Source organism: Hyperoodon ampullatus, assembly GCF_949752795.1.
Source record: "Hyperoodon ampullatus genome assembly, chromosome: 6".
NCBI lineage: Eukaryota > Metazoa > Chordata > Mammalia > Artiodactyla > Ziphiidae > Hyperoodon > Hyperoodon ampullatus.
Genome location: NC_136919.1, coordinates 77,312,785 through 77,322,993, shown reverse-complemented (window position 1 = coordinate 77,322,993; position 10,209 = coordinate 77,312,785).

Genomic DNA, 10,209 nt, shown 5'->3' with positions numbered 1-10,209 from the left:
GGGAAGAATGGGGAGTTTTTGTTTAATGGGTATGGAATTTCCATTTGAGAAGGTGGGAAAAGTCATGAAGACAGGTGGTGGTTATGGCTGCACAACAGTGGGAATGTACTTAATGCCACAAAACTTTACACTTAAAAATGGTTAGATTTAGGAGCTTCAAGATGGCAGAAGAGTAAGACGTAGAGATCACCTTTCACCCCACAAATACATCAGAAATACATCTACATGTGGAACAACTCCTACAGAACACCTACTGAATGCTGACAGAAGACCTCAGGCCTCCCAAAAGGCAAGAAACTCCCCACGTACCTGGGTAGGGCAAAAGAAAAAAGAAAAAACAGAGACAAAAGAATAGGGACGGGACCTGCACCAGTGGAAGGGAGCCGTGAAGGAGGAAAGGTTTCCACACACTAGGAAGCCCCATCACGGGCAGAGAAGGGGGGTGGTGGAGGCAGGAAGCTTCGGAGCCGCGGAGGAGAGCGCAGCAACAGGGGTGCAGAGGGCAAAGCAGAGAGATTCCCGCACAGAGGATCGGTGCTGACCAACACTCACCAGCCAGAGAGGCCTGTCTGCTCACCCGCCGGGGTGGGCGGGGCTGGTGGCTGAGGTTCGGGCTTTGGAGGTCGGATCCCAGGGAGAGGACTGGGGTTGGCTGCGTGAACACAGCCTGAAGGGGGCTAGTGCGCCACAGCTAGCCGGGAGGGAGTCCGGGAAAAGGTCTGGAGCTGCCTAAGAGGCAAGAGACCATTGTTTCAGGGTGCGTGAGGAGAGGGGATTAAGAGCGCCACCTAAGCGAGCTCCAGAGACCAGGGCAAACTGCAGCTATCAGAGCACACCCCAGAGACAGGCATGAGATGCTAAGGCTGCTGCTGCAGCCACCAAGAAGCCTGTGTGCGAGCATAGCTCACTATCCACACTGCCCCTCCCGGGAGTGTGTGCAGCTTGCCACTGCCAGGGTTCCGTGATCCAGGGATAACTTCCCCGGGAGAATGCATGGTGCACCTAAGGCTGCTGCAATGTCACGGTGGCCTCTGCCGCCGCAGGCTCGCCCCGCACTCCGTACCCCTCCCTCCCACCCCGCCTGAGTAAGCCAGAGCCCCCAAATCAGCTGGTTCTTTAACCCCGTCCTGTCTGAGCGAAGAACAGATGCCCTCAGGTGACCTACACAAAGAGGCAAGGCCATATCCAAAGCTGAACCCCAGGAGCTGTGCGAACAAAGAAGAGAAAGGGAAATTTATCCCAGCAACCTCAGGAGCAGCGGATTAAACCTCAACAATCAACTTGATGTACCCTGAATCTGTGAAATACCTGAATAGACAACAAATCAGCCCAAATTGAGGAGGTGAACTTTGGAAGCAATGATATATATATATATATTTCCCTCTTTCTCTTTTTGTGAGTGTGTATGTATATGCTTCTGTGTGTGATTTTCTCTGTATAGCTTTTTTTTTTTTTTTTTTTTTTTTTTTTTTTTTTTGCAGTACACGGGCCTCTCACTGTTGTGGCCTTTCCCATTGTGGAGCACGGTCTCCGGACGTGCAGGCTCAGCAGCCATGGCTCACGGGCCTAGCCACTCCACGGCATGTGGGATCTTCCCAGACCGGGGCACGAACCCGTGTCCCCTGAATCGGCAGGCAGACTCTCAACCACTGCACCACCAGGGAAGCCCTGTATAGCTTTCTTTTTACCATTTGTCCTAGGGTTCTTTCTCTCCGTTTTTTTTTTTTAGTATAATTTCTAGCTTTTCTTATCACTGGTGGATTTCTTTTTTGGTTGGGTTGATCTCTTCCTTTTCTTTTTTATTACTTTTTAACTTTTTTTAATAATTATTTTTTACCTTAATAACTTTTATTTTATTTTATTTCATTTTGTCTTCTTTCTTTCAACCTTTTATTCTGAGCCGTGTGGATGACAGGCTCTTGGTGCTCCAGCCAGGCATGAGGGCTGTGCCTCTGAGGTGGAAGAGCCAAATTCAGAACATTGCTCCACCACTGACCTCCCAGCTAAACGTAATAACAAATGGCAAAAATCTCCCAGAGATCCCCATCTCAACGCCAAGACCGAGCTCCACTCAATGACCAGCAAGGTACAGTGCTTGACAGCCTATGGCAAACAACTAGGAAGACATGAACACAGCCCCAACCATTAGCACAGAGGCTGCCTAAAATCATACTAAGGTCACAGACACCCAAAAACACACCACGAGACGTGGACCTGACAACCAGAAAGACAAGATCCAGCCTCATCCACCAGAACACAGGCACTAGTCCCCTCCACCAGAGGTTTATGTAGATTAAAGCTCCGCCCACCAGAGCAACACACAGCTCTACCCACCAGCAGTCCCTCCCATAAGGAAGCTTGCACAAGCCTCTAAGATAGACTCAATCACCACAGAGCAGACAGCAGAAGCAAGAAGAACTACAACCCTGCGGCCTGTGGAAGGAGAACCATATTCACAGAAAGATAGAGAAAATGAAAAGGCAGAGGACTTTATACCAGATCAAGGAACAAGATAAATCACCAGAAAAACAACGAAATGAGGTGGGGATAGGCAACCTTCCAGTAAAAGAATTCGGAATAATGATAGTGAAGATGATCCAAGACCTTGGAAAAAGGATGGAGGCAAAGATCGAGAAGATGCAAGAAATGCTTAACAAAGACCTGGAAGAATTAAGGAACAAACACCTAGAAGAATTAAAGAACAAACAAACAGAGATGAACAATACAATAACTGAAATGAAAAATACACTAAAAGGAATCAGTAGCAGAATAACTGTGGCAAAGAACGGATAAGTGACCTGGAAGGCAGAAAGGTGGAAATCACTGCTGTGGAACAGAATAAAGAAAAAGAATGAAAATAAATGAAGACACCCTAAGAGACCTCTGGGACAACATTAAACACAACAACATTCGCATTATAGGGGTCCCAGATGGAGAAGAGAGAGAGAAAGGACCCGAGAAAATATTTGAAGAGATTATAGTTGAAAACTTCCCTAGCATGGGAGAAGAAATAGCCACCGAAGTCCACGAAGTGCAGAGAGTCCCAGGCAGGATAAACCAAAGGAGAAAAATGCTGAGACACACAGTAATCAAACTGACAAAAATTAAAGACAAAGAAAAATTATTGAAAGCAACAGGGGAAAAATGACAAATAACATACAATGGAACTCCCATAAGGTTAACAGCTGATTTCTCAGCAGAAAATCTACAAGCCAGAATGGAGTGGCATGATAAATTTAAAGTGATGAAAGGGAAGAACCTACCACCAAGAGTACTCCACCCAGCAAGGATGTCATTCAGATTCATTGGAGAAATCAAAAGCTTTACAGACAAGCATAAGCTAAGAGAATTCAGCACCACGAAACCAGCTCTACAACAAATGCTAAAGGAACTTCTCTAAGTGGGAAACACAAGAGAAGAAAAGTACGCACCAAGACAAACCCATAACAATTAAGAAAATAGTAATAGGAACATACATATCGATAATTACCTTAAACGTCAATGGATTAAATGCTCCAACCAAAAGACACAGGCTTGCTGAATGGATACAAAAACAAGACCCATATATATGCTGTCTACAAGAGACCCATTTCAGACCTAGGGACACATACAGACTGAAAGTGAGGGGATGGAAAAATATATTCCATGCAAATGAAAATCAAAAGAAAGCTGGAGTAGAAATACTCGTATCAGATAAAATAGGTTTTAAAATAAAGAATGTTACAAGAGACAAGGAAGGACACTACATAATGATCAAGGGATCAATCCAAGAAGATATAACAATTATAAATAAATATGTACCAAACATAGGAGCACCTCAATATATAAGGCAGCTGCTAACAGCTATAAAAGAGGAAATTGACAGTAACACAATAATAGCGGGGGAATTTAACACCACACTTACACCAATGGAGATCATCCAGACAGAAAATTAATAAGGAAACACAAGCTTTAAATGACACAATAGACCAAATAGATTTAATGGATATTTATAGAATATTCCATCCAAAAACAGCAGATTACACGTTCTTCTTAATGGCACACGGAATATTCTCCAGGATAGATCACATTTTGGGTCACAAATAAACCCTCAGTAAATTTAAGAAAACTGAAATCATATCAAGCAGCTGTTCCGACCACAATGCTATGAGACTAGAAATCAATTACAGGGAAACAAACGTAAAACACACAAACACATGGAGGCTAAACAATACGTTACTAAATAACCAAGAGATCACTGAAGAAATAAAAGAGGAAATCAAAAACTACATAGAGATAAATGACAACAAAAACACGATGATCCCAAACCTATGGGATGCAGCAAAAGCAGTTTTAAGAGGGAAGTTTATACCAATACAAGCCTACCTCAAGAAACTAGAAAAATCTCAAATAAACAATCTAACCTTACATCTAAAGGAACTAGAGAAAGAAGAACAAAACCCAAAGTTAGTAGAAGGAAAGAAATCATAAAGATCAGAGCAGAAATAAATGAAATAAAAACAATAGCAAAGATCAATAAAACTAAAAGCTGGTTCTTTGAGAAGATAAACAAAAATGACAAACCTTTAGCCAGACTCAAGAAAAAGAGGGAGGGACTTCCAGGGAAGATGGTGGAAGAGTAAGACGGGGAGATCACCTTCCTCCCCACAGATACACCAGAAATACATCTACATGTGGAACAACACCTACAGAAAACCTACTGAACGCTGGCAGAAGACCTCAGACCTCCCAAAAGGCAAGAAAGTCCCCCACGTACCTGGGTAGGGCAAAAGAAAAAAGAATAAACAGAGACAAAAGGATAGGGACGGGACCTGCACCAGTGGGAGGGAGCCGTGAAGGAGGAAAGGTTTCCGCACACTAGGAAGCCCATTCGCGGGCGGAGACTGCGGGTGGCAGAGGGGGAAAGCTTCGGAGCCGCGGAGGAGAGCACAGCAACAGGGGTGCGGAGGGCAAAGCACAGAGATTCCCACACAGAGAATTGGTGCCGACCAGCACTCACCAGCCTGAAAGGCTTGTCTGCTCGCCCGCCGGGGCGGGCGGGGCTGGGAGCTGAGGCTCGGGCTTCGGAGCGCAGGGAGAGGACTGGGGTTGGTGGCGTGAAGACAGCCTGCAGGAGGTTAGTGTGCCACGGCTAGCTGGGAGGGAGTCCGGGAAAAAGTCTGGACCTGCCAAAGAGGCAAGAGACTTTTTCTTCCCTCTTTGTTTCCTGGTGCGCGAGGAGAGGGGATTAAGAGCACTGTTTAAAGGAGCTCCAGAGACGGGCACGAGCTGCGGCTAACAGCGCGGACCCCAGAGACGGGCGTGGGATGCTGGGGCTGCTGCTGCCGCCGCCAAGAGGCCTGTGTGCGAGCGCAGGTCACTATCCACGCCCCCCTTCTGGGGAGCCTGTGCAGCACGCCACTGCCGGGGTCCCGGGATCCAGGGACAGCTTCCCCGGGAGAGCACACGGCGCGCCTCGGGCTGGTGCAACGTCATGCCGGACTCTGCTGCCACAGGCTCGCCCCGCCTCCGCACCCCCCCTCCCCCCGGCCTGAGTGAGCCAGAGTCCCCGAAGTGGCTGCTCCTTTAACCCCGTCCTGTCTGAGCGAAGAACAGACGCCCTCCGGCGACCTACACGCAGAGGCGGGGCCAAATCCAAAGCTGAGATGCGGGAGCTGTGAGAATAAAGAAGAGAAAGGAAAATCTCTCCCAGCAGCCTCAGAAGCAGCGGATTAAAGCTCGACAATCAACTTGATGTACCCTGCATCTGTGCAATACATGAATAGACAACAAACCATCCCAAACTGAGGAGGTGGACTTTGAGAGCAAGATTTATGATTTTTTCCACTTTTCCTCTTTTTGTGAGTGTGTATGTGTATGCTTCTGTGTGAGATTTTCTCTGTACAGCTTTGCTTCCACCATTAGTCCTAGGGTTCTATCCATCCGTTTTTAAAAAAAAATTTTTTTTCTTAATAATTATTTTTTATTTTAATAGCTTTATTTTGTTATCTTACTTTATTTTATTTTACTTTATCTTCTTTCTTTCTTTCTTTCTCTCTTCTTCTACTAATTTTTTCTTTCTACTTTTTCTCCTTTTTATTCTGAGCCCTGTGGATGAAAGGCTCTAGGTGCTGCAGCCAGGAGTCAGTGCTGTGCCTCTGAGGTGGGAGAGCCAACTTCAGGACACTGGTCCACAGGAGACCTCCCACCTCCATATAATATCAAATGGCGAAAATCTCACTGAGATCTCCATCTCAACACAAGCACCCAGCTTCACATAACGACCAGCAAGCTAAAGTGCTGGACACCCTATGCCAAAAAACTACCAAGACAGGAACACAACCCCAACCATTAGCAGAGAGGCTGCCTAAAACCATAATAAGTCCACAGACACCCCAAAACACACCACCAGACGTGGAATTGCCCACCAGAAAGACAAGATCCAGCCTCATCCACCAGAACACAGGCACTAGTCCCCTCCACCAGGAAGCCTACAAAACCCATTGAACCAACCTCAGGCACTGGGGACAGACACCAAAAACAACAGGGACTAAGAACCTGCAGCCTGCAAAAAGGAGGCCACAAACACAGTAAGATAAGCAAAATGAGAAGACAGAAAAACACACAGCAGGTGAAGGAGCAAGATAAAAACCCACCAGACCTAACAAATGAGGAGGAAATAGGCAGTCTACCTGAAAAAGAATTCAGAATAATGATAGTAAAGATGATCCAAAATCTTGGAAACAGAATAGACAAAATGCAAGAAACAGTTAACAAGGACCTAGAAGAACTAAAGATGAAACAAGCAACAATGAACAACACAATAAATGAATTTAAAAATACTCTAGAAGGGATCAATAGCAGAATAACTGAGGCAGAAGAACGGATAAGTGACCTGGAAGATAAAATAGTGGAAATAACTACTGCAGAGCAGAATAAAGAAAAAAGAATGAAAAGAACTGAGGACAGTCTCAGAGACCTCTGGGACAACATTAAATGCACCAACATTCGAATTATATGGGTTCCAGAAGAAGAAGAGAAAAAGAAAGGGACTGAGAAAATATTTGAAGAGATTATAGTTGTAAACTTCCCTAATATGGGAAAGGAAATAGTTAATCAACTCCAGGAGGCACAGAGAGTCCCATACAGAATAAATCCAAGGAGAAATACGCCAAGACACATACTAATCAAACTGTCAAAAATTAAATACAAAGAAAACATATTAAAAGCAGCAAGGGAAAAACAACAAATAACACACAAGGGAATCCCCATAAAGTTAACAGCTGAACTTTCAGCAGAAACTCTGCAAGCCAGAAGGGACTGGCAGGACATATTTAAAGTGATGAAGGAGAAAAACCTGTAACCAAGAATACTCTACCCAGCAAGGACCTCATTCAGATTTGATGGAGAAATTAAAACCTTTGCAGACAAGCAAAAGCTGAGAGAGTTCAGCACCACCAAACCAGCTTTACAACAAATGCTAAAGGAACTTCTCTAGGCAAGAAACACAAGAGAAGGAAAAGGCCTACAATAACAAACCCAAAACAATTAAGGAAATGGGAATAGGAACATACATATCAATAATTACCTTAAATGTAAATGGACTAAATGCTCCCACCAAAGGACACAGATTGGCTGAATGGATACAAAAACAAGAACCATATATATGCTGTCTACAACAGACCCACTTCAGACCTAGAGACACATACACACTGAAACTAAGGGGATGGAAAAAGATATTCCACGCAAATAGAAACCAAAAGGAAGTTGGAGTAGCAATTCTCATATCAGACAAAATAGACTTTAAAATAAAGACTATTAGAAGAGACAAAGAAGGACACTACGTAATGATCAAGGGATCGATCCAAGAAGAAGATATAACAATTGTAAATATTTATGCACCCAACATAGGGGCACCTCAATAAATAAGGCAAATACTAACAGCCATAAAAGGGGAAATCGACAGTAACACATTCATAGTAGGGGACTTTAACACCCCACTTTCAACAATGGACAGATCATCCAAAATGAAAATAAATAAGGAAACACAAGCTTTAAATGATACATTAAACAAGATGGACTTAATTGATATTTATAGGACATTCCATCCAAAAACAATAGAATACACATTTTTCTCAAGAGCTCATGGAACATTCTCCAGGATAGATCATATCTTGGGTCACAAATCAAGCCTTGGTAAATTTAAGAAAATTGAAATTGTATCAAGTATCTTTTCCTACCACAATGCTATGACACTATATATCAATTACAGGAAAAGATATGTAAAAATTACAAACACATGGAGGCGAAACAATACATTACTTAATAACGAAGTGATCACTGAAGAAATCAAAGAGGAAATCAAAAAATACTTAGAAACAAATGACAATGGAGACACGACGACCCAAAACCTATGGGATGCAGCAAAAGCAGTTCAAAGAGGGAAGTTTACAGCAATACAATCCTACATTAAGAAACAGGAAATATCTCGAATAAACAACCTGACCTTGAACCTAAAGCAATTAGAGGAAAAAGAACAAAAAACCCCCCAAAGTTAGCAGAAGGAAAGAAATCATAAAAATCAGATAAGAAATAAATGAAAAAGAAATGAAGGAAACGATAGCAATGATCAATAAAACTAAAAGCTGGTTCCTTGAGAAGAAAAACAAAATTGATAAACCATTAGCCAGATTCATCAAGAAAAAAGGGAGGAGACTCAAATCAGTAGAATTAGAAATGAAAAAGGAGAAGCAACAACAGACACTACAGAAATACAAAAGATCGTGAGAGATTACTACAAGCAACTCTATGCCAATAAAATGGACAACCTGGAAGAAATGTATAAATTTTTAGAAATGCACAACCTGCCAAGACTGAATCAGGAAGAAATAGAAAATATAAACAGACCAATCACAAGCACTGCAATTGAAACTGTGATTTAAAATCTTCCAACAAACAAAAGCCCAGGTCCAGATGGCTTCACAGGCAAATTCTATCAAACATTTAGAGAAGAGCTTACACCTATCCTTTTCAAACTCTTGCAAAATATACCAGAGGGAGAAACATTCCCAAACTCATTCTATGAGGCCACCATCACCTTGATACAAAAACCAGACAAGGATGTCACAAAGAAAGAAAACTACAGGCCAATATCACTGATGAACATAGATGCAAAAATCCTCAACAAAATGCAAGCAAACAGAATCCAACAGCTCATTCAAAGGATCACACACCATGATCAAGTGGGGTTTATTCCAGGAATGCAAGGATTCTTAAATATATGCAAATCAATCAACGTGATACACCATATTAACAGATTGAAGAAGAAAAACCATATGATCATCTCTACCGATGCAGAGAAAGCTTTTGACAAAATTCAACACCCATTTATGATAAAAACCCTGCAGAAACTAGGCATAGAGGGAACTTTCCTCAACATAATAAAGGCCATATATGACAAACCCACAGCCAAAATCGTCCTCAATGGTGAAAAACTGAAACCATTTCCACTAAGATCAGGAACAAGACAAGGCTGCCCACTCTCACCACTCTTATTCAACATAGTTTTGGAAGTTTTAGCCACAGTAATCAGAGAAGAAAAGGGAATAAAAGGAATCCAAATCAGAAAAGAAGGAGTAAAGCTGTCACTCTTTGCAGATGACATGATAGTATACATAGAGAATCCTAGAGATGCTACCAGAAAACTACTAGAGCTAATCAATGAATTTGGTAAAGTAGCAGGATACAAAGTTAATGCACAGAAATCTCTGGCATTCCTATACACTAATGATGAAACATCTGAAAGTGAAATAAAGAAAACACTCCCATTTACCACTGCAACAAAAAGAATAAAATATCTAGGAATAAACCTACCTAAGGAGACAAAAGACCTGTATGCAGAAAATTATGAGACGCTGATGAAAGAAAATAAAGATGATACAAATAGATGGAGAGATATACTGTGTTCTTGGATTGGAGGAATCAACATTGTGAAAATGACTCTACTACCCAAAGCAATCTACAGATTCAATGCAATCCCTATCAAACTATCACTGGCATTTTCACAGAACTAGAACAAAAAATTTCACAATTTGTATGGAAACACAAAAGACCCCGAATAGCCAAAGCAATCTTGAGAACAAAAAACGGAGCTGGAGGAATCAGGCTCCCTGGCTTCAGACTATACTACAAAGCTACAGTCATCAAGACAGTATGGTACTGGCACAAAAA